At 40.6% G+C, this 26,787-nt stretch overlaps 1 long non-coding RNA gene across 1 annotated transcript; it reads right to left on the bottom strand.

The window, feature by feature from the left end:
- Window positions 1-578: 578 nt before the first annotated feature.
- LOC144007986 (uncharacterized) lies at window positions 579-26,456 on the bottom strand. The gene is made up of 9 exons (XR_013280497.1): window positions 26,318-26,456; window positions 26,207-26,247; window positions 25,930-26,021; window positions 23,194-23,291; window positions 14,922-15,087; window positions 14,796-14,843; window positions 13,761-13,809; window positions 5,107-5,228; window positions 579-682 (listed from the first exon to the last, which is right to left on the bottom strand). It is a non-coding gene; the product is annotated as an uncharacterized LOC144007986 (long non-coding RNA).
- Between the last annotated feature and the right edge of the window lie 331 nt (window positions 26,457-26,787).

Raw genomic sequence — 26,787 nt, forward strand, 5'->3', positions numbered from 1 at the left:
AAGTTATGAGCCGTGTCAATGCAGCACAGCTGCCCCAAAAGCAACCGCTACAACTACTTCACTCTCTCCTGAGGAGCCCACGCGAATTCCCATCCCGTCCGTCTCCTTATTAATTACCCTCCTCTAGCCATGCGTGTCTTTCCCACTCTCTCTGAATGAGTGGAGCCGTTGTGATTGCTTCTCTCCAGAGCAGTTCCGAGCGTCACACCAAAAAAAACACATTTGCATTCAGGATGAGGTGGGAAAAAGATTGAGCGGGCGCTGCCCTCCTGCCACATGCTGAGCAGCTTCACATGCTCTGTACCGATGCCTCCCCTCCCTCCTCGGATATTCTGTTAACCTTTCCTTCATGCCTGCCTACTCCTTATCTGCACCCCTTGCGGTGTCTTTCCACGGAGTTCCAGGATCGCCAGGGGCCTGCTCATCAGGCCAGCAAGGATTATTGCATTTAGTGCGAGTGTGGATGGGCCAATCTGTGCTTGCCCACTAATGTGAGCATAAATACTTGCCCGCTTACACACACACACACACACACAGAGATGGATGCTGTGCTCCTGTTTTCCTACCTGTTCAGTTGCTTTTGGTGATCAATGCAGTTAAAGCAACAAATCAAGCCCAAACGCTCCCACATGGGCCCCCAAGGGAGTTGCTCATCTTTGTCGGCATTGCTGTATGTGTGCCCCTGCCACAAAATAGAAACGACAAAGTGCACATAGTGATGTCACTTTACGAAGTACTAATCAATGCATTGCATTTCTCAAATGATGAGCTCTTCCGTTTCACTCATGAGGATTACCTATTCAAAATAGCCATTTGCCTTGACAACATCTCTGCCAGCAGAAGGCTCTCAATGCATTGAAAGCCAGCATTAAATGTTTACTTATTGGCTTGAAGGCGATGCATTAGATCAGGATTCCAAACTACAGCCCGGGGCCCATTTGCAGCCCACCATCCATTTCCCAGTGGCCCACAACATATGCTGAAAATGGCATTTGACTCAGTTATAAAATAAATTAGTAAAACCAAAAAAAATGTTTGGAGATGGTCAAAATAAGAAATTAGGGTGTTGAAAAGCACAGGTGACATTAACCTTGCACTGTCAAATGTTTAAAATATTTTCCCTGATTAGTCACACTTTTTAATTTTGGTTAACCACAATTTGTCAGCTAAATTACTTGTGTAATATAAAATATTTTGATATTAATGCATACTATTGTCTGAATGCCATTTGCAAGCATTGATCAAATGCATGTGCGCAACTGCAAAGAATATACCAGCGCCATATCCTTTGGGTGCAATTCAGCAACTGTATTACATAGAACATGCAAATTGCTTTTGTTTTATCTGAAGTCCTGTCAGGGTGTTTTTTTTTTTAACCCAGAATTTACCGCCGGCACACCAACTGGAGTTGCCCCGTTTGTTTGTGCCAGAACAGGCATAGGAAATGCTGTGCGCTTGCCAAATCACTAACCTGCACAACCTTCGATGTAGCCATCCACAGTTAGGCTCAAGTGTGGTCCAAAAAAATAGTACAATTAGTATGCGTTAATGCATGATTAATGCGGCAATTTTCTACAATTAATTAGTCTATTAACACCTTGCCTTTGGCAGCCCTGCATTGAACGTCATTTTGGTTGGCGAAATAAACTAAAACTTAGAAAACAACATTTTGTTAACAGAGTGAAACAAAAATGCAAATGTGTTTTAGCAAAAAAAACTATCAAGCTACATTCTAGATTTTCAAAGCTGGCGATAATTGTTAGGACTGGGAATCTTTGGCTGTCTCCCGATTCGATTATGATTTTTGAGTCTGTGGCTCGATTCAGAGTCAATTTTCGGTTCAGAATTATTTGATTGCCAAATGATTTCTGCTTCAGTTTACCGATATGAACAGCATTGCCATGATCTGCTCCGGTCTGCTTTGCAAGACAAGATGACAAATTGAGACATTCAAGTGTCTGCTTTTTTGTTTAGATGTTTATTAGTTTTGTATTGTAAGTGCCCTTTCCCACAAAAAAAACAGCATGTGGGCTGCGGCTGCCTTTCCCACCTTCTTTTCCATTCCTAATTTAAATAGAAATTTTTTTTTTGGAACATTTCAATTCAATTAATGAATGAGAATCTTGATTTTTTTTTGGCACACCCCTAACAATTATAGCAACCCTGTCCTCCATTTTTAGCCTTTGGTAATACATTTGATACATGGGCCTTTGGGGGTGATTTTTATTGGATTTGTTTAGCTAAAAAAACATTAATGCCGGTTGAAAGCATGTCACGCAGAAGTGACGCCGCCTACCAACACCCAATAGAAAAGTGCCTTCACATGACGCTGCGGCCGTGGTGTTTTTTTTTTTTTTTAATGTTGCGCACAAGTGATATCCATTTAAAAAAACAAAAAAACAAGCTAATACTGAGGCTAAACTAAAGCTGATTAAAGAGCTAAAACTAATAATAACAGAGCCCCCCCTGAAAGCTAATTGAAACTGACTAGATTTAAAAGCTAACCTAAGTAAAATGAAAACTAAGATGGAAAAATTCCAGAACTATAATATCCCTGCTGCCGTATTGCAAGTAAATTGGTTTGTGTGCTGTAACGTTTTCCTAAGGGTGCAAAAAATATTTTGGGTGCAATTTTTATGACCGAGCACAATTTTCTCTTCATAGCATTATGTGGCCCTTGCATCCCTCTGATTTTCTGTGTGTGGCCCTCGGATGAAAAGGTTTGACCTCCCCTGCATTAGATCCTAGATTGGTCACTGCATGCATTTTTTTGTGTGCCAAAATGGTGGACGAAAACCCTCAAACTATTTTTAAAGAGGAAATCGAGCGTGTCTTGCCTATAATTTATTGTGGCCTCGCTCAGCTGCACATGACATTGTGACTGAGCTTGGCTTGTCATGTATTTTGGGCCCTCCATTTCATGAGTACATATCCCCCCCCCCCCCCCCCCCCAAAAAAAAAAAACCCAAACAAACAAAGAAACACATTTGGTCTGCCACATGCAGGTAATCCATTGGAAAGCAGCCTCGCCCAAATTGTGGCTTGCCCTAAGTGGCCTATCAGGTAAATCCTTATTCATAGTCCCTGATTTGCCTGTTTGTCATTCTGCTTATTGCATTTGAAAATGTACGGAATGAAAGCATTGTGACCAGATGTATCAAATGTGACACAAAACAAAAGTATTATGTGAAGATTGATTTAGACCAAATACATGGAATATTTTTTTGCTCAGAAAAGCCAGTGAGTACTCCATTTGCAAAGAACTTGAGTTTTCTCATATGCCGCATGGTTCCGGCTTTGTGGCAGGGGTGTCCAAAATTTCCCCGTTTGCATGCCACATTCAGGGAATCGGAGGTACACAAGGGCCACAAAGTGTTATGAATAGAGATTGTGTTTAGTACAAAAAGATTGTGTTTTTGCATATTTAGAAAACTGCTCCCGTATATAGCCAAAATTCTTTATGGATTTTTTCCCTTTTTTTTTTTTTTTTATTTGGTTAGTTAGTTTTATTTGCTTTTCAGGGTGGTTCTGTTAGCTTTTTTAAAAAAAGCAAACACCATGGGCGCAACATCATTATTCCAGTTTATGCTGAAATAAATGACTAAAAAAACACATTTAAAATCATCCTCAAAGGCTCATGCATTAAATTAATTGCCAGGGACTGAAGCAAAGGGTGTCTTTGCTATGATTGGTTCGTTTTCTTTTTTTTTTTTAAAAAAAACAACTTCATTATTTTATTGCATTAGCAGAATTGGTTTTTGAATTTTAGTTTTCCCACTTATTTTAGTTAACTAAAATGCCCTTTGCTAGCAATGGTGTCTTTCAAGACCCTCCCTTCTTGCTTTCGCCGTCCCCAAACATCTTATTGGCTTTTTTTTTTTGCTTTATTTGAGCTGAGCCAAATGCCATTCCCCCCCCCCCCCCCCCATATGCCGCAGACCACTAAGAAATGTACAGCGGTCCACTGTTGACGTGATGACTACCATTTGCAATAGCAACATATATAGTGCAGTGGGCAAAAGAAATCTACACACCCCTGTTCTAGTGGCCAGTTTAAGTGAAACCCATAAGCAACTCATTTTGCCCATTGAAAAGAAGAGTGAACATGGTTTTTGTTTTTTTTTGGGGGGGGGGGGGGGGCTTGACCTGAAGATGATGTCTTCATTGTGTGTGTCAGAGTGCAAGTGACATGTGGACAGGGAACCAAACTAGGCTGCGTCTCACTTGTGGAGGCATATGTTGTGTGCGTGTGTGCGTCGCACAAGCAGTCCTCATGTGTGTGTGTGAGAGAGGATTTAGACCTATCATAAAGGAATTCTACCCCCCCAGCCAGTAGCTCATCCTGACACTTTTATGCCTTTTTATTTTCAGGCCCATTGCAACCAGGCCCAGAGATGTGATTTATGCTGCCTGGCAGCATGGGCACTGCAGCAAGCGAGACAGATGGAAAGGGAGGAGGGGTGGTCGTGAGAGAAGATGGTGTAGAGTGTGTGGGTAATAAAGTAGGTGATATGAGGAGAAGAGGGTCAGAAGAAAGAGAATAGACAGAAAGAGCAAGAAAGGGGGTGAGGGTGGGCGGAAATGAAACGTCCTTTTGCTCCTGTCTGCGACATCTTCATCTCAACATCGCTTTCTTTCTCCACCCCCCTCTAATGACTTATTGGCCATGTCTGACTCAGGAAGAGAATCCCCCATCGCTCCACCATGCAGGCGCCTCAAAAGCCTAACCCCCCCCCCCCTTTCCCAGTGTTTGCCTGCCTAAGGTGTGTGAAATATTCATGCCACTGCCAATGATTGGAAATCAATGGGAATGTAAGGCAGGGTTTGTTGGGGGAAGGTGGTGGGGTCTCTGGCAGGATCAGGCTGTGAGGAAGACAAGGAGACAGCTCACTTTCAAGGAACATGGAAGGGGGGGTGCAGACAGGTGGGCAGAGGTGAGGCTAAAAGAATAGAAAGGACTGTGTGAGTGGAAGATATCTTTCTGCCGGTTGTGCTGTCCCTCCGCTGTAACATCTCACTTTGTCACCCTGTCGCCTAAAAGAAGATGAGCTGCCATGCCCGCTGCCATTCATCCGTCACTGAAGACGCACACATCCACACACGCACCTGCGTACTGTGCCCTGGTTCTTATTGTTGCAATCCGGGATGACTTCACCAAGGGTGCGTCCGTTTGATTCGGAGGGGAGCAGTGGGTCATTTAATGCAGGCTCCTCCACGGCGGGGGTCACCTGTAACAGCAGCCAGGGTTAATTGTAGCAATCATAAAAAGCACCCATTCGCTAATTATACCCTAATTTCTTCCATCGTTAATGTAATGTGTTCGCTTTTAAGGTTTGAGCGCAGTCTTGCCATATTTTTTGCAGAAAAATGAAGATAGATTCAATAGGTGAACTAGGGTGATGAGATCCAGCACAAGCACAATGCTCACTATTGACAACATTATGACATTATTGTCCTGTGGTATTTTATGGCTTACAGATGTATCTAACAATGTGGTACATGACTGACTTTAGCATGATCAATGTGACCTTCGGGTGCATAGTTGCACACTGCATTACATTAGCTTGGGAAAGGAAGTTTGTAGGCCAGTGTGCTTATTATAGTGCTTATAATGCGACATTCCATTTACTAAAAGAGTTACAATAAGCTACATTCCACTCACTACCCATATTTGTATCTATTTTTGCTTGTACAATCTGAGCCGTCCAGTCACATGGCTCAAACATTAAACAAGGCAGAGAAAGAGGAAAATAGCATGCATTAATACAGACTATGATGAACATAAAAAAAAAAATTATTTCAGCCTGCAACTCCACTTCAGACTCGAAAAAGGTTGTTGTTTTTAGCGTGGCTATATCAGTGTTGTAAGTAAAAACACTTCAAGACAGTTTTCCTGAGCTGATTTGTAAACACTGTTGTATTTGAAATAGCTACATTATTCTATTATTGCTCCCCTTGGCATGATCGTGCCAAGACACACAGTTGTCAAATGGCCAATTTCCAATGGTGCGGCCAGCGCAACGATGGTGTCATACTCAGCCCTAACCCTGAAATGAAGATGCTATCTTAAATGCCATCAGTACATTCAATAATTCCTGAGAGGGTCTGTGCAGAGCCAAGCCCAGAATGCAACACAAAGGGAAAAAAGGTTTGAGGGCTCAATATTTATTTATTTATGAACTATTCCCCTGCCATAGTAAGCAGCCCAAAACCTTGCTTTTGCCTTGCATCACCTTTTGGCTTTTTCACTTATCCCAAAATTCTCTATACAATCTCAACTAGCAAGTGGCTCACATTCCGGTCTTTCCAAGCATCCCCGCACACAACCTCTGATTTTGTCACCTCAAGTATAACCTTTTTGATTTATGCCATTTTCCCCAACTGAAGTGCTCAAACGCTGATTTTATGTCTCAGGCCTGACTGACAGCTTTTATGGCGGTGCCTGGAGCCATTTTGATGACCTCAGCAGCATTTACTGTATCTTGTGCTGCAATTTAAGACAGATCATAATCCATTTTTGTAGCCAGTGTTTGCTGGTACTCGACATAAGACATTGGGATGCTCTGCCATTGGGACAGTGGTTTGGCTAATTTTGACCTCTTACAGCATCAGACAGCTTGTATAGGCTGCATGCATTTTGGTGCAACTTTGGTTTTGTTTATGGTCTCAATTGATGGGGTACAGCCTTATTTAATTAGCTACAGCTTAAAAAAACAGCAAGCAGTTTGTAGTTTTCTGCCTCTGCATTCAGCTTGGCTATGTCACGTTAAGCTTGCTACCTATGCTACATTATGCTAAATTGAGTTAGCCTACATTATGGCCTTAATGCTTCATGTAATAGATCCATATATGCGAATTTACATCTATTCCATACAGATAAAGCAGTACATCAAGTTTTCACGCCAGCACCTGAATGCTGCAATTAGCTTATCGCAATCTTTCTTCTAATCAGACATGTTGATTTTATGCTTTTCCACAATACATTTGCGGTGGCCTTGTGGAGCCACCAGGTGAATAATTAGCCAGGCAGGAAAGAGCATGGACTTAAACTAAAGCGTCCATCTTCATTATGGCGTCTATAGAACATGTCACCCAGTGCTACCGCGTGGCTCATTAAAGGCTTTTTAATTGCTTCTGGATGACATTGGGGCTCATTGGCACGGAGGTATAATGTTGTTTTTGTCTCACGCTTAACTGATGATTATCAGTTTAGCGATGGGGAGCAAAAACAGACGCAATTGCATGAATAGAATCAAAGACATTTAGGAACATCTCCATAAAATTCACAAATGAATGAACCGAATCTTTTGAAACCGAATTGAAATGTTTGGAGCAGTCAGAAATAAACGCCTGAACTAGTGTCAATTTCATCCTTCATTTTTAAATTTATCTTCAAGTTTAGTCCACCTTCTATCAAGCTTGTTAGTTTTTAATCAGCCTCATCGCATTTTTTTTTTTGTCAACTATGAAGCATTTTAATTGTAGAAATGTTTTTTTTTTTGATGTGCCAATATGGGTGTAATGAAAATTGTATATGTGAGTATGTTGCTGTATTTCTGTTGATTTTATGTACATGCGCTTTATGAGTAGGATTATACATTTTCTTTTATTAAAATGTAACCTATTGTATTAATAGTGAAATAAGTGGTAATATACAAAAAAATAAGGAGTAAGACTGGATAAGTTTTCAACTTCTTCCTACTCCCTTTGAACATGTAAATTGCCATTGATTGTATGTTTCTTTTATTTTACTTTTAACTTTCTTTTGCTGCTTGTTTATGTGTTTATATATGTTCAATAAACAAACACACCATTTTAGTCCAAGGAAACAATTGTATTCAACTGGTTTTAGTCAACATTTTAGTCAGGGCAACCATTTAACCCCTGTGGTATTATTATTGTTGTTATTTTGCCAGCAGATTATGTTGTTTTCTCGCATCTTTTTTATGAAAAACTTTCATGCACAATTACAGTCTATACACAAGTGGCTACTATGGCTCCATGCTATAAGCTAGTAAATTAGCCAGCATTAGTTAGCAAAATTAGCTTTCACCATCGGTTCACCTCCTGCCTGTTCCGCGTGTTTGTGCATCTTTGCACTAGCTGGCTACAGATTTGAAAGGGGGTGAGTCACAGTGACAGATTAGCACTGACATCAATTTACAAAACCTTTTCATTTCCATCTCGCTTTTGCTCATGAACTAAAATGTCCACATAGGTTTTAGCCCAGTGAAAAATGTGTGGGCGAAATTAACACTAGCCTGAACAAATAAGGCACTCTCACCCCTTTCCTCAAGGCGGGAATCTTTAAACCGCCAGACACGTGCCTGGCGGCTTCGTCTTACTCTGCACGACGAGCCTCAGCAGCAAGATGAATTTGATAAATCCCCCTTATCGCCCTGGGAGACAATTAAAACGCATGTGACAGGGGTCCCTATCTCCGCTCTCCTCCTGTAGCGCTTCATTTAGAAGCCATTTGTCTCCGCTATGGATTTCCTATTTTTAATGGCGCGCGTACGCGGGGATCGGGCCGTGCTGAATAATAGATGCCTTTTTGCTTCCCTTTCATTCCCGTTTCTTGCTCATTTCCTCATTGTCAGGCCCCACGGGGAGGTGTCGGCGTCACTCTCAGAAAGCAAGGTGAGCCTCGCCCTGTGTTCGCCTCATTCTGGCAGGAGGCAATTTAATCTGTAAAAACGACTATTGGTGCAACCCGGTAGCAGACGCTGAGCTGATATCAATGGCACCCCCCTACGTTTATCACAGGAAAGCAAGGCCGCAGCATGGTGATGTGATATATCACCCTGGCTGAGCGCGAATGAATAGACTAGTAATTATCCCGTTAAAAGGGTGGCCAGACAAAGAGAGAGCCTCGCTATAATTTAAATTGTTTTGTTTCCCCGCAGCGGTCCAGGCTCGGATCGCTGACTGACATCGCGCAATGGGGAAAAGTGAACCTATTTATAGCCTGGGACGCTCAGCTAATTGTGAAATTTAATAAGGTTTCTGGAAGAGTGGTTTCTATATAAGCCACAAGCGTGCACATCCTATATCTCCCCTCGACATCTTCCTTCAGCCCTGTAGCTGGGTATTTCTCCAATATTTACAAAAAAACATCACAGTATTGTAAAAAAAAAAAAAAAAAAAACTCATACAAAAAAAACCCACAATATTGCACTTTTGTCCATACCAACAATGCATATAAACCACCTACAATTCCTAATAACAATATTGAAGCGCTTACTTGCTAATGCTAGCACACATTTATCACTTCATATGCCAATTAGGGTCCCCTTCATCTGGCAGTTAGCGTAGATTTTAAATATGGAAGGCCAAAACATCCCTAATGAAAATTGATTTGCACTAATAAACTAGCCGCTAGAGGGTGCTAGAACTGCATAAATGAAAATCTGCCTGACTTTTTTAACAGATGTGTTCCTTTTGAATATTGTGAACATGACGACGATGTTGTGGCAGTTTTAATATACGATATTGCCCTTATCGTTACATCCCTAACATATCATATTCCTCCTATCACATAAAATCTACCTGATGCTGCTCTTACTTTTGCTCACGTGTACTCCAGTTGTGTGATCCTCTATATGTCACAGCAGCTTAAGGTTGCGCACGTATGTGGGTGTGATTACCAAAAAAGGATGCGTCCAAGTGTGTGTGCCTGCCGTCTCGTCTGCTGTGAGACAGGGGTAATTGAGCTCAGAGGGTTTTCTGTCTTTGGTGGCAGAGGGGAAATTGGAATCTTCAGAATCCATTAGAGGGGCCTTTAGACGGCCCGCTCGGTGTGTTTGTGTGCGCTCAATTGTTTAGTGACACGCAGACAAGAGGAGGCATGTGAGTCCAAAATTCCCGGCAGAGTCGGGCGTGGTGTGTAAAAATACCGCGGAAAGTCACAAATCAAGTGAAACTTTCTTGCTTGCTTTGCAACGTGTGCGCCGAGAGGGTCCCCGGCGTCTCGACTGGCTCTCCATATAAAGCCAGTGAGCTGCTGGGGAGGAGGTTGAGGAAGGTGAGCGCAGAGCAAACAGCAGGTAATCAACGGCAGATGGTTGCACGAGTCCTCCCTGCAGAGCTATCATTCACCTTCTCTTTCTCTCCTCACTTCCTTCCTCATGCAGTTGTGTTTTTTTCCCCCTTTTCTCTTTGGTCCCATTGTGAACCCAGCTACATTGTTTCTAGCCTCATCCTCACTAGCGCTAAGCTAGCTCTTCTCTTTGGCTCAGTATGAAACACTCACTTCATGGCATTAGATTTCCAACTATTCCCTCGACTAATAATAAATAAAAATAGCATAAAAATATTATTACTCCTGATTAGGGATGTAATGACAACGGAAATATTGTGATGTCATGATATTAAAACTGCCACAACATATCATCATCATGCCACTTTATTAAAAGCAGCACATCTGTTAAAAAAAAAAGAAAAAACGTCAGGTTGATTTCCATTTGTGAAGTTCTAGCACCCTCTGGTGTCTAGTTTTTTAGTGCAGTTTAATTTTCACAAAGCATGTTTTGGCCCTTCAATGGTTAAAATCCAAGATAATAGCCAGATGAAGGGGAACATAATATACTTGTGAACAGAGTCAATATGTGGAGGAACTCAATATGCTGTATTTATTAATTTCTTATTTGATTTAAATAATTACTCGTTTATTTTATTAATAATTTTTTTAAATTAATTTATTGTTCTGCTTGTATTAGTATTATATATTTTTAAATGTATTTATATTTGTCATTGCTGTAACGTACAAAAAACACTATTGTGTTTTTTTGTTGTTGTATGAGCTCATTTTTTACAATAATGTGACTTTCTTTTGTGTCGCCAGCCTCCCCACAAGTATCGTGATAATTACCGTATCGTGACAATATCGTGCCGTGATGTTTGGCTATTGTTCCATCCCTACTCCTCATATTCTGCTCCAAGCAAACAGGGGGTGAGCCGATTTCACCTTTGACCTGAGTGCAATTTTAAAGCCCCCCCCACCCACACACACACACACACACACACAATCATAGGAATGTGGGCACAAACCTTTTTAGTCTATCGAAAGAACGCCCAAATATTGTTCAGGTGATGTTTTGGTAATCGTTATGCCAAAATTACTTAATGTACAAATGCAACAAGTCTCTTGCTTTTATAATGCAGTAATTTTGGATCGCTTATGTTACAATCCATTTTGTGCGGTTTCTGAAAAATGCATTTTTTTTTATAGTTAAAAATTACTATAATGCACTACAAACAAATGGCAAGACAATTTTTCTTAGCCCCGTTGATCATGCCAGACATATTGTTTGTTTCATTGCCATATAATATTGTTCTGATGTTTGATTCCCCCACAATTTTGCAACTGACTTTTTTTCCCCTCCCCTTCTTAATGCTTGCCAATTTTTGTGGTTTCTTTGTTGAATGTCTCAGTGACTCTGTGATGGATGACCATATACCATTTGACAAACACATTTATATCCCGTTTGCAATGCTTTACACAACGCTTTAATCTGCAGCCAAAAATGGGACTGGGCCAACAGTGTTATGATGGTTTTGTTGCATCGGATATACATACTTACAGATGATTACACGGTTTCTTGCTATGTCAGCATGCAAATATTTATCCTGATTGTATTTGTTATTTTTTTTAATGCACCTAAAATGGGCCGTTTGCCTTGTTAGACTGCTAGCCTGTGTCTGACAGAAGTCAGGCCCACATGTACATACTCAAGCACGATTCTCTCAGCTACTAATGAGTAAGGTTAGATAGATGCTGCAAATGGAACTGTTGTTTCTCAAATATGAGTTATAAAATGGTACCAGATAGTGCTGCTTTTCCCACAGATCATATTTACCACGTTCTACTGCCAAGTCACAATGTGTTTTAAAGGCACAGTCTTCCATTTTCACTCAAGAGAATGCACTATATAGATACAGGATATATACACATGGACTCAAGTCAAGTCAGGTTTATTATTTATATCAGGACATTTGCATGGACAGACCGTTGTTTACCCCTCCAGCCAATCACAGAGCAGGGGCAGGGGGCATGTCACAGACAAATTTGTCGGCTTCAGAACGCTTTCGCCCCACTCACTCAATCACTCACTCACACATGTAAGCTTGTGTGACATCATACATCCGACAAATTCAACCGGCCTCATCTGCAACACGCCCCCTCCGCTCTGTGATTGGCTGGAGGGGTAAACAACTTTCTATCCACAGAAACGTCCCGCTGTTGACAAAGCAAGCACAAAATGGCAAAATGCAGGCTGGAGAGGGGTTAAGAAAAAAAACACCACCACACTAACAGAGGCCCAAAGGTGTAGATTGAGAAGGAGTTCATGGGGGGTTAATCCTGTATTTGTATAGTGCATTTCCCTAAATGAAGACAGAAGACCATGCCTTTAACAAAAATGCCACCCCTTCAAATAACCATTGCTTTAAAAATTCCTAGCTCCCCTTAAAACTCAGTTCAAAAAAGTGCTGTGTTGTTTCTAAGTATTATTCCAGGTGGATAAGCTTGATACCACTACTATTGAGTATTCACCAATAAGACTCCAAGTATTTATGTCACCAGTACTTTTCATACATAAGTTACACCAGAAAAACCAAACCAAAAAAAGCAAACACAAAAAACAAGATGGTTTTAAAGGGGGCCTACATATCCTAATGGAATTTTCCTTGGATATGGCGTGCAATTAATGGAAATTTTCTAGTTTTTGATTGCCACGGGAGCAGCCGATGCTGGTATCAGCATACATCATAAGTATTCATACCTTTGAATGAGGCCAATTATGGACAGTTACCCATCCCTAATTCCAAGTGTGCAGTGCAGTAGTATCGTATTTTTTTGGAAACCACACTAAAATAGTGCACCAAGTAAAAGAAAGTAGCTCTAAATGCATACTTTCATTCCATAAATCATTGAGGTTTTAACCCAGCATGTGTATTGGGGAAGAAAATAAACCTAAATCAATAGCCTCACTGTCAGTGCTTCGCGGCTTCTTTAGCAAGTGTCACAACTTGTATAAAACAGTGATAATGGTGCAGTGAGGGCAATGTATGTATACATAAATATATATGTACTTTAAGTGTGTGTATTTCGGTGTGTATGTGTGTAATGATTAGCTTGCTCTTAATGGGAAAATAACGTCAGAACCACTGGGTCGTTTAATCCATCTGAGCTGATTCTGTTTCCATCACAGCTATTGATCAAGTCCAGTGACAAATCAACAAGAGTTGGGCTGTTGGACGGCTTGCAATATAAGTGTTTGTGTGCTGTTCAGGAGACCACCTTAAGCAACCTTTCACCTTGTGGCAAACAGCGCAACAGTCCAATAAGCTACTCTGTTCATTTTCTTGGCTGTCATTCCTTCATTTGTTTTCCGTCTTTATCTCTTCTCCTTTTCCATCTCACGCTTATCTTCCCTTCATCGCTCCGCCGCCTCTCACCTCCTCCCTATCTCCATTCCTTAAGTGGTATTGGCTATAAAGGGGCAGCAAATCAGTAGCTGATTAATACTGAATTTTGGGGGCCATTTGTCTGCACTGTTGGCCCTGTCTGACTCTCCACCCCTCCTTTTTCCCTCCCTCCCCTCAGCAGTGATGAATGAGCGGCCGATTGCCAAGGGATTAGAGCAGGGGCGTAGCCAGAAATTTTCCAGTTGGGGTGGCCAGGGACAGGGTGACAACACCTCAATGAGGGACGACATTGGAATATGATCACCTAGGAGGCACACACAACAACTACTTACATGTATTTGCTGCAGGGTGGAGAAGGAGTCAGTATTGAACAGGAGGCACCTTGGAGAACCAGAACAGAGTCATAAGTACAAAAGTGTGCATTTAAAAAAAAAGAATCAAAACAACAGTCACAAAAGTAATGTGTGCATTCATGTGCTTATTTAGCAGGGTGAAGAGGAGCCGGATGAAAGGAAATACTGGGCTACAAGTTGATGGGATAAAGAAGCTCCAAGATGAACAGTTTCTTGCCTCTATTTTTTGTCCAAGCTATTTTTTTTAAAGACACAGTTTAGCACAGCATTACAAAATGTCACCAACAAGCCATATCTCCCAACAAAAAAAGTGATAAAAGCATGAGTCGGTAGTAAGACTACCGAAACAGGTCCAATGGAGCTTTGTGAAAAATGACCCTGGATAGTAATGATTAAAATAGCCAAATATACGAAGGCAAAACACAGTTAGCAATTTACAGTATGCATTGTACACTGGGTCTAAAGAGTGTAATTCATTTATTAGCAACTTAAGTTGCCGGCATTGGTCTTGAGCGCCTCTTACAATCCCACATCTGTTTTTTAGAATAATTTATAAGGATAACAGAGGAAAAGCCGCAACCAGTCTTTATATGAGAAAGTGCTACACTTAGATAGTTGAGGTAGATTTCTTTAGTTTTATAGGTTAATAACTTTCAAACACACACACACGTGCATATTTGTTTTCTAATCTATATGAGGATGAACCATTACTTATAAAGGTTGAGCAAAAAATGACAACTTGCAACTAGAAATGAGTGTAAAGGAGTCCTCTTTTGTCTGAATGAATGCTTGAAACTGGTGACAAGTTTACATTGTAGAATGCAATTTGTGACATAATTTGACTCTGATTAAAGCCCCCCCTCTTTTTTTTTCCGCAGTTAATGTAAGTGCATTATATCTCATACATGCATCGTATATGCTTGTGTTATGAATAAAGACATTTGTTTTTTGTGTAGAGTCATCCTTTATCATGCAATACTGTAATTAATGGATCAGTTTGCATAATCTCTTTACCTGATTTTTCCCTTTTTATCCATCTGACTCATCATCCGCCAAGCGGAGCTGCAAAAAGAAAAAAAGACTATTAACACACTTACAGCCATTTATTTTTTATTTTTAGTGTGCATTTGTAGTTTTTACCCTGCTGTGGGTCCACTTGGTGCCGCCTGTCCCAAGCAGCTTCTTCACACTGCAATAACAAAGCTGAAGTGATGCGTTTTTCTCACTTCAACACTGAATCTGTGTAGGTTTTATGACCCTCATCTGGTGAATCTTGGTGCCTCTCGCCATCCCACCCTAGCGCCACCTTAAAACATAAAACACAAGAACACACAACACTTAGCGGGTCTGGAAAACAACCTAAACTAGATTTAGATTTTTACAGCTGACAGAAAAAAAAAAATTAATTACAAAAACAAACCATAACATGAGTAGAGTACAATTTCCAACCTCTTCCTCCCTGTAAAACAAGCACCAACACATGGCCATTTTGATATTTCTCCACACCCATTGGCACTCATTATAATGATGTAGTTCGACTTGATGAGGTAGAAACACCTTCAGGGAAGAGGCAAAGTACCCAAGGAGTCTAAGAATATTGTATTCATAGGAAAATGGCAGAAAAATTAGTGGTATCAAATTTGTCCTCTCTATGTAGGGGTGGCCAGAGAGTGACAAGGGGTGGGCTTAACCACTCCTGTCCACCAAGTAGCTCCGCCCCTGGATTACAGTCAAGGTTGCCTGTGCTTTGACAAAGTACTCCTGATTGTATGCAAAGGTGACACTGGTGGGGTCACATCACATCTCCAAATGGATTGACCCGCAAGCAGGGTCAGCTTCAGTTGAAAGTGTGCACACTGTATCAGCTTTGTTCATCGAGCCTGCGTTACGTTGGTGGTGTTACGATGAAAGCAGATCGACTTCACCCGTCCCCCCCTCCAGCCCCCCCCGGGACGCTTATTGCACCTGACAGAGATTGGCGAGGTCCCGGCAGCGATGTGACCACGCTGACACCCGAGCAGGCCGTCAACGGCTGCCGGTGGACACTGATGAATCGGCGCTCGGAGGGATCGAACGCCGGCCTAATCAGCGCATGGATCCCCCTGCAGCAACATTTTTCAGTTTTGTCCTACCTTATCAGGCGGGGCCCATCATCTGTGTCAGAACCCGCCGGACCACCCTTTCTCGCTCACACCTATTTATGATTAACTGCATTATCAAAGAGGTTGCCTTGTCCTGCACTAAGATAAGACATCGAAACAGATTTTTACAGTATTTGCTTGGTGAATGTAATACTTGAAGCTGTTAAGCAGTTTCTTAGGCACGGTTTGACAATTTGATTGGCACCTTGTTGGAATGCAACATGAAAGGATATGCCAAAGGGAGCACGTTACTTTCCTTTTGGCAATAAAACGGCCTTTAAATTTAACACTTGACATGATACGGATGTTTCTCGCACAACATTGCAGTACATTATGTTACACGTCAGGCCACTTCGAGGCTTAACCACTAAGCTTTTACTAAGTGCGCTAACAGAAGACAATAGAATTGGCGACTATTACAAAATGATATAGAATAATATATTATATGTTATCGCAATAATATATTATCGCAGTATTAAAAGCAGCACATCTATAAAAAAAAAAAAGTCAGGTTGATTTCCATTTGTGCAGTTCTAGCAAACACTCTGGTGACTAGTTTTTTAGTGCAGTTTAATTCTCACAAGGCATGTTTTGGCCCTTATATGTTTAAGATCCATGCAAAATGGTCAGATGAAGCCGCACATGCCGCCTAAAATGCTTTTGAACCAAGTCAATATGTGGAGGAACCCAATGTGGGCATGCATTAGCAGGTAAGTGCCGCAATATTAAGTGTTAATGGATATTGTAGGTTGATTAAATGCATTGTAGTAATGTACAAAAGCACAATATTGTGTGTGTGTTGTTTTTTTGTTCTACTGCTTGTTAAATGTGTTACCACAATTTCACACTTGTATATGAAAAAAATACAACTTATGGCAAAAAAAAAAAAGACTGAATAATATCACCTAAAAACAACAACCTCAAATCAATGATAAGTATAGGTACCACTGTAATGATTCCCATATGAAGTATACATTATTAATCTGGCAAAGCACCTAATGTCCTAAACAGATACTCCCAAAACTGAAGCAGAGACTGACAATGACGGAGGAAGGATGATCCTTTGTCTGGTTGGGTTTTCCAAGAAGAGAGGGGATCCTTGGAGGAGGAGAAGATCCCTGCTGCCCCCCAGGCCATAGAGAGATGAAGTATGGCCATATAGAAGGCAAAGGGATGTGGTTTGGTTTCAGAAGACGATTATGTCAGGGCGGTAGAGGCTGAGGAAGAGCCTTGACTAATTATAGTCATTTATTACAGACACAATTAAAACCGGGCTAATTTACCGCAGTTAGACCTTCGCACACCAGCTGATTTATACCGGAGCTCAATGACACCCATAGGACACACACAAAGAAAGTAAAGAGGTTTCTTTCTTCTGCTGACTATATCATAAAATATTCCATACATTGACATTATGCCTGACAGCAGCATTTACAACCAGAAGAATCTTCTCATTCATTTATGTGTATGATACATTCGGGGGGGATAAACTGGAGAGCTAAAGCTATCCAAATCAACAGATAAGCTAAGAAAACAAACTAATATAGCTAGCTAAAATGAAAGATAAGCTAAGGAAGTGAGTTAATATTGGTAAGTAGGTAGATGGATAGGTAGGTGGATAGTAGGGATGTTACAATTAGGGCGATATTGTGATATTAAAACTGCCACAATATCGTCATCGTCATGTTCACAATATTGAAAATGAGCACATTGTTAAAAAAAGTCAGGTTGATTTCCATTTGTGCAGTTCTAGCACCCTCTAGTGGCTATTTTATTAGTGCAATTTAATTTTCATTAGGAATGTTTTGACCTTCTATGTTTAAAATCTATGCAAATTGCCAGATGAAGGTGAACCTAATTTGCTTGTGGAGCGGTCAGTGTGTGCTTGCATTACCAAGTAAGTGCCTCAATATTGTTATTAGCGATTGTAGGTAGCTTATATGCATTGTTATGTACAAAAGCACAATATTGTGCTTTTTTTTGTTTGTTTGTTTTTTAGTATGAGCTCTCTTTTTTTACAATATTGTGATCTTTTTTTTTAAGTTTCGCAAACGCTCCCACAATATCGTGATAATTATTGTATTGTGACCTTCATATCATGATGTTTGGATATAGTTACATCCCGAGTTGGGTGGTTGGGTTGGGTTGGGTTGGGATGGATGGATGGATGGATGGATGGATGGATGGATAGATGGATAGATGGATAGATGGATAGATGGACAGATGGATAGATGGATAGATGGATAGATGGATAGATAGATAGATAGATAGATAGATAGATAGATAGATAGATAGATAGATAGAAAGATAGATAATCACACTCCTACCGGGTAGAGCACAACACATTGTGTGTGTGCATGCCTAAGGGTGAGTCGAAAGAGAGAAAGATAGAAAGATAGAGAGATATCAGTAAGGAAGAACTATATGTCAGCAATTTCCTCGGCACCAAAAGCTCAGCAAGGTATTAGGTTTCTACGGCAACAAGGCCACACCCCCCCACCAGGATAGGTCATGCATGTATGCATTTGCTCCTCCCTTTAATCCATCAATTTGTCAGTAGCCACACCCACCTGGTGGGTTTCACCAATAGAAATCTCTCTCTCTCTCCTCTGTCTCTCACTCTGTCACTATCCCTCTCTCTCCCACCTCTCGCTCGCCCTCAGGTGATGCAGCACATTAAGGGTTAAGTCGTCGGCAGCATGCTGGATCTCTGCAGAGGTGACAGATGCTTCCTATCCCACCCAGCACCACAGGGGAACTGGATCCACTCAGCATACCAATGAGAACACCCCACCCACCCGTGTCTGACACACACAAATGCATAAATATGCATATGTGGCCACACGCGCATCTGCATACAAACGTATCCAAACAGCAACGCTTTAATGCATACACCATGTACCTGCTGGGCTGCATAAAAGACGCCATATTTACGTCATATGAACAGATTCCTGCTTTGTGCACCAAACAGATGTGCAAGGCTTCCCTTCCAGCCAGAGTCAGGCAGATGTGAGCCTTTTGTCTGCACACATGACCTGCACAAGGCCACTACACGTACACACACGTGCACAAGGCGACAGGCGCACTCTAAAAGTGACAGCTGTCGCAATGATGGAGCACAGGCAGAAGGGGAAGTGAAGGCTAAGCCACGGCGCAACATGGTGTCGAGGAGACCCGCTATTCATTTTCAGCTTAATATGTTCCAGCCCATTGGAAAAACATTGCAGCATATAATGTAAGCAATTTCATATGCGCACGCCACAGCCCTCACTCTCCTCTCTGAAGGGCCCAGGAAGAAGAGAGAAAAAAAAAATGGAGAGCCCTGATTTGCCCAATGGTTGAGTGACTTCAAAAATACACACACGCGCGTGTGCTTGTCGAAATGCGCGCCTGTTAATTATTTAGTTCCATCTGTGTTTCTGTTCCGCCTCTCCGCACATTTAATCTCCATCATATCATCACTCAGCGGCGGTGTTGATCCACCAAAGCGGCCGAGATGATCGCAATGTGATGTCACGTCATGAAGGCATATGCAAATCTATGCCTGAGACAAACGTACACATTTAACATAATTGTTTGTTTTACAGGCAAGCCTGCGGTTGCTTGAAAAACAAAACATTCATATGCATTTGCACATCTAAATGATATACATCCAATACTTTCATGAATCCATTACCAGTATGCATTGCTAGTTTTTCCAATTATGATTGCCTATAAAATAAAAATTTTGGATTGGTTAATTCAACAGTCACAATATTAGGTACACCTAACAGTACCACAATTTGTGTTCAAAGACATGAATACACTTTTCCATACTGTCATAGAAATCTTAATTTACAATACATTTGTAGTTTTGAACTACTGTGTTGGAGTTCTCATTTGTGTGACAGTTCTACGCAGAAGATAAAGAGAACATGCCATGAGTATTCAGGGTCTAGCTACACACAATTTGCACAAAACTATTTTTTTAATTAGTACAATTAAAACCTTAGCTGTTCATCAATGGAAACTCCTGCAAGCCTCTGGCCAAAAGTTTTCAGACTGGATTCAGGTTCGAATTTCCCACCCTCTGTCTGGGGACATGTCATGTATGCATTTTATAAGAAGGGAAAATGCAGTTTCATTTTTTTGTGGCAGTAATGATTCACATTTAAATTTTTGCATTCAGTAGCTTTAAGTTGAGTTAAATTCAAGACGTTATAACTTCGCAATTGTCCAAAATTGCTGCAGTACATAAACATCTGTGTCCTGACTAAAAACCCCATCACTATTTTGTTGTTCCCGCTATCATGGCTGTAATTTACTTATGTTGAGGAGAAAAAAAAAATCACAATCACAGATTTAGGACATTTTGGTGCCAATTAATATTTTCCTTTTTTTTTTTTTAAGATTCATCAACATGACACCTGATGAGATATTTTCGGGACCCAAAGTAACCCTGGTATTGTTATATTAACAGCCTCACCGTTTGGGGTCATATCTGTTGCTTTACTCCGCAATGTATATGGTGTTTCCCATTGTGTGGCAGACTAAGGCATTTAAGAAAAAAAAAATACACATGTAATTAATTCTTTGTTTTAATGTTTACTTTGAGAGAAAGCTTCAACTGTAGTTTTTGTTTTTAGTTGTTTACCCTCTTCCCAACTGCCGCTTGTTGTGAAATAAGTTGAGTTGGCCGCCACCAGACAGAACAACATTTCCTATTTCAAAGAGTCATATGTCTGTCATTCGATTCCATTCAAGTGTGCAATCGTAGTCAATGTTGCAGCATAAGAACAGGTTCAAAATATTACATCATCGCTGGACCACATTTTGCTCTTGGAGCAAATATTTCCTCTCTTTATGTCTAAGAATTTCAAAACCGCCATGTAAACTCCCCAGCCGCTTCCCTGCTATCTTCATATGGTTAAATAAATGGCGTGCTTGGCAGTAGGTAAATGAATGTGCTTTCCGCCTGCGGGCCCAGATGGCAGCCCAGTCGTTTGCTTTACCTTGTTTTGTTTAATTACTACAATCAACTCTCTATTTCGTCAATTAATCACCACCAACCTGTTCTATTAGTGCCCCCACACTCTTCCTTCTCTCCAGTGTGTGCACGGCCTATCTATCTATACAGCAGTGTCAAATATGGAAACATACACTATTATTTACATATTGATGCACCATTTAGAGGATGCCCCCCATTGTCAAGCTATTACCATTTTAAACAATTCAACTTTCTGTGAACCTTATGATGAGGGGAAAAAAAATATTTAAATCGGAGGATGTTGATGAGATGGAGCAGAGGCCCATCAAGTCTGCACGGAGGTGGCTGACAGGAGAATAACTGGGCGGAAAGCACTTCATTACGTCCTTTTATTCTGTTATAATCACGCACGACCATCACTCCTCGACGACACCGGGACCCAGCCGCTGACACCGGGATTGATGCGGCGGAAGCGGCGGGCCCCTGCAACACAATAAACAACGCCATTAACCAACGTGGTCCAGACGACGCAGTAAACAGTTGTTATTAATTATGGTCGGGCCCAAAGCAGCCTACACATTGCATTTAATTTCCTTTAATACGACGACAGCCCTGATGATAGGGAGGTATAATGTTTATGTCCAGATGAAGCAGATGGAGTTTGCATTGAAATCCATTTGGAGAGCAAAATGGACACAGTTGGTGATTGTGCTGACAACAAATGACACAAAGCTACTCTAAGGCAACAATTATCACACTTTTGTGTTTACAACATAATAAGACTATGTGGTCTCCTCGTTTGCGCTCAATGTGGCAAAAAGTGTCAAATAAATAAGCCACAGAATCCAGTGGGGACCTTTGACAAAATGCTCGGCGGGAGCTTGTGTGGCAGTCAACTATTTAGGTTGTACTGCCATCTAGCGTCTAACAAGAAGTACTGCAGACACCAAAATAAACCGGTGGGAGAAAAAAGGTATCATATTGCAGCTAATGATTAGCTAATTTCTTTCAACGTAAACCTTGCCATCGTCAACTATACTCATTTGAAATATTACATCAAATAATTGCATTATGCTGGTTATTTCTGCTTGGATAACGTTGTTATTTCTCTTGTTTGTGATGAAAAATATGTCAAGCTGAGTAGTTTTAGTCACCTTTCTTTTTACTTTAACCTTGGATTTTATTATTGAAGCAGTTATGAGTTACATGGGCTACATAAGGGGTAGGGAGCTCTGGTCCTCGAGAGCCACTCTCCTGTCACTGTTTTAGACATCAACCTCCTCTAAAACTCCTGATTCAATTGATCAGCCCATCGGCAAGCTCTGTCGAAGCCTCACAGTATCCATCAGGAATTGAAATGTGTACTTTTGATTTGGCATAAGCTATAAGTATAGAGCACATAATAAATAACTAAATAAATAAATAAATAAATAAATACATACATAAATAAATAAATAAATAAATAAATAACACTGTAGGCCTAAATCATATTGTGTGGGCAATTCGTGGACAAAACCATGTATTGGTTTTCTCTCTCTCTATTGATTCATCTTCCAAGTCATTTGAGGCATATTTGTTTGAGCTGTTGAAAAAGATCCTGCCAATCAATTTTGTGGCTGAATTGGATTGAAATGAGAGTTTCCCAATTTATAGACCAACCAATTTCTCTAAAAGTATTAAGTATTGATTTGTTAAAAAAAAATAAAATAAGATTGTGACATAAACCATACAACAGAACCTAATATATTACAAGACATTTCTAACTAAATAATGATAATAAACTTTCTAACATTATGCAGCCTTACCCTGCATGTACAGTCCCACCCATCACGGTAACTCGCACATGCGCGCGCGCGCACGCACGCACAAGCCTTTTGTCTTCAGGCCTGTTAAACTCAGGATGAGTCCTGAGTGTGTGCAATAAAATGCTGCATGTAAAATGGCCCTCTATTTTATTATACAGCTCTCTCCCCCTTGTGAACAGTATACTAATGCAAATTACAATATTTCAGAAAGTTTTTTGAGGTGCTCGTTCAACAAAGTGCTATTCCCATTTTAGTAGTTTGCATCGGTGAAACACTATAGACAGTTATACTGAAAGTTGTTTCTAATGCGAAACATCGCAAAGTGCAGTTCTGCGGTAGCTTCTGTCAACATACTTTGCATTTTCCATGCGCACTATGTCGTGTACATGGAAGATGTTCTGGGACAAGAATGTACAAATAAAAATTGTCTTCATTAAAAGAAAACTATACACAACATATCTTACAGGTACAAAGCTTAGGTGGCCAAAGCACCAACTGACCTCTGTATGACTTGCATGACCTCTGTTTTCCTTTTCCATTGTTTCAAGATTCTTCCATGACCCTTCACAGATCAGCAGGTGCTCAATTCTGTGGGAACCTGTAACAAATGTGGTGGAAACGCAGACAGTTATCAGGACATCGAGGAACACTATAGCACTGTCACAAAAAATAAATAAATAATAAAAGACACTGGTAAATACAAAGCTTATTTTAGTTGACATTTTGTAGCACCTGTACAAAAAAATGGCATTTAAAAATATATTGAAGACCATTTTGGAAAATTCATTGAATCAGGTTGAAGGCATAATATTTAAAGCAGTCAAATGTCACAATTTGTTCCCCCCCAAAAAGATAGTATTAATATTAAATAGTAACCAGAGCATCAACCAAAACGTCTGTACTGTTTTAAAATTATGTTTTTTTTATTTTTTGTTTAAATTTTTGCATAAAGTAATAACAACATGGCTTCGGAATGCACTTTTTTTGTTTCAGGCTTTCGTGTATGTACACAGAACCGTCGTTCTATTTTACGACCAGTAGATGGCACACTTGAATGACTAATTCATCCAGGAAAGCATGCGCGCGCCCTCAGCTTCCCTTGCCTGCCTGCCCCAAGAGCGAGCTTCCTCGCCCGGGTTAGAGTTCACCGCAAGGCCGCTTCGGCTGATGACGTGAGGCCAATGTCAGAGTCTAATCTCATTTTGCAGCTACTTTTTGTATGAGTGGAAACATCGAGAGGGCCGCGGGCCGTCAGCCAATAAACAAACGGAAGGGGGCAGCCACTCATTTATAACTATTAGGAACACTTAACTTTATGGTCAGGTTAAAGCCACTGGCCATTTACTACTGCGTTTTATTGGGAGGTCTCGATAGTCAATCACTGATATTAAATTTGGGAAATAACCCATCTTGTTATTAGTTAGATTTGCATACTTTACCATCCGTTGCATCTTATGAAGTGGATGTGTTAAGTCACGTACGCAAACATATTCATGTACTGAAAGGTCAAACAAATTATGATTGTCACTCTTATAGTATAATAGCACAACATTCACATATTCATTTCGCTAAGTGTAAATACAATCCTTGTGATCTTAAACTTGAATCTAAATATGCACATGCAAGTTATATATATATATATATATATATATATATATATATATATATATATATATATATTTATACGCAAATGTGTTATGCCACAGAACTGTATTCTGCAAGAGGTCAAAATAAATGTGTTATTGGCAGTAATGATCTTTCAGCTTTAAAGCACAATACAAATGACATTCATTTCCCCGAGAGTTATTCTACTATACAAAAGTCCATTTAGTTTGACCTTAAACTATATCTGTTATCACACTACCTCTACACACACACACACACACACGCTCACGCTTATATCCGAGGTTTGCTTTGCCCTTGCAGTGCAAAGATGCGCTTGAATGATAATGGCCAACAAGGAGCACTCTCTATAATTGTTATGACCTATTTGGGATGACTTATTTCAGGGTTTGTCCATATGAATCATGCATCTACATCGTTTCCATATATTTGGGATGATAAAATCGACTTTTCGGCAAAGATATTTTGGGGCGCGTATTTGTTTCAGTGCTGGGAATGTGATGGAATTGCACTGTGTGAGTGAGCTGTTCGTACATCAGTGTAGAAGCAACCTTTGCCTGACAGTGTTACTTGAAAGGAAGCATTATTAATTAAATTCAAGTTTGACAGATTTTATATTACTTATAATTGTTAAGTACATTCAAGAGGTGTCAAACTGATTCCAATGCAGGGACCGCTTTCCCCAAATTTGATCACTTGTGGGCCGGACAAGTATGTCCATGGCCTAATAAGTTCTAACAACAGGTCAATATTTCCTGTTTTGTGTGGGCAATTACAAGCACATTCTGAAAACATTTCCATGTATTTTCTTGCTCCAGCATAATCGGACATTTCTGAACAAAAATGAGTGCAAGATTTCTCACATCCTGAGTATGGTAACAGTCAAATTTCAGCCATTTAAATGGTCACCAGTTTGCACTCAAGTGGACAAAATTACAGCAGTTAATTTCAGTGAAAAATTGCAAAAAAAACAATAACTCAAAGACAACAGCTCCGCCCTGCAAGCCATATCTTTGATACCGCCTGGTCTAGTGCATGGATGAATACTTTCTAATAGAACCAAATTAAAAATAACCCAATTTAGGTGCAAGTAACCTAAATTAGGTAATGCTAGTTGTAGTTGCTATTCAGTATCCCGTATCTTTAGGCCGGCCAAATAATATCTTCAAGCCAATGCTTGGGTAAAATAATCCAAAGTGTAGAGTTGGGTGACGCCTGAGTGAGAGATTTACAACAATTCCTCTTGTACTAGCATTCTCCACTAGTTGGCAGCAGAGGACTGAAGCTGCACATGGCATGCTTCAGCCGCTCTTTCCTATGTTGGCATGGCGACAACCAAAACTCCTTGGAGTGTGCATGCTAAATTTATGCGCTGTAATAATAATAATGATAATAATAAAAGCATTGATGATGATCATAATAAGGCAAACAGACAAAGAAGAGCACAAGACAAAATGCTGTGCGCATGTGTCACCAGTTCAAAAGCCAGACTGCATTTCCTGCTCACCAGACGAGCACATTGCCGGCCAGATGGAGGTGCTGACATAGACAGAGCTGATAACTGTGTTCCTGCACACACATTGAAGATGGCCCTCACCATCACCCACACACACCTCGTGTTATCAGCGGTCATCGGTCCCAGCTCCTGTCACATTCCTGTCCCCTTATCAGCACCTCCTTGCCCCGAGCTGTAACGCTCCTCCTCCTGAGAGAAGCACACAGACGAGGAGAGCGGGCGTGGGCTGGAGTGGAAAGTGTGCAAAGATGTTGCGGGTGCACAAGGGCAGCAGACATGAGAGGATGTGTGGTCGGATGACTGGGGTGAACGTGTTGGCATCTATATGCGCTCAACATCGCTTGGAGGAAACAAAAAGATGAAGATTCACTCACCGGTAAAGCGTCAGCAGTTTGTCACTCCCAGTTGAAGTTCACTGTAAGACCAAAAAAAAAAAAAAGACTATCTAGCAGGTATGACAGTACTTCTATATCAGAGATCCTCACCTCTAACTCGAGCTTCTTGCATGGCTTTGCGTCCTTCCTTCTACCCGACCCCTCATCGTCTTCATTCCCCAACACAACTGTTCTCACTCATCTGGCTCTCTGCACTCCTCCATGTTTTTGGAACTTATCTCAGAACTTCTTTTTTTTTCACCTGCAGAATAAGAAGATGTTAAAAGTTAATAAGAAATTGATTTGAAAAAATTTAAACAAAAAAAAAGTTAATTTTACTTAATTAAAAAATTATTGAAAAAAAAAATACAAAAAAAAAGGAAATAAATTAATAAAGTCATAAGAATAAGTTGTCCATGCTGCCCTGCAATTGGCTGACTGCTCATCCAGGGTTTACTGTGCCAGCAAAGTCAGCTGGGATAGGCTCCAGCTCACCCATCACCCTAGTGATGCATGGCCTGAACACAAGATTTCTAGTATACAATAAAAATAATTGTGGAGGCACTAATCGCTTATGTGTG

This window comes from Festucalex cinctus, chromosome 19, assembly GCF_051991245.1.
Source record: "Festucalex cinctus isolate MCC-2025b chromosome 19, RoL_Fcin_1.0, whole genome shotgun sequence".
NCBI classification, from domain to species: Eukaryota; Metazoa; Chordata; class Actinopteri; order Syngnathiformes; family Syngnathidae; genus Festucalex; species Festucalex cinctus.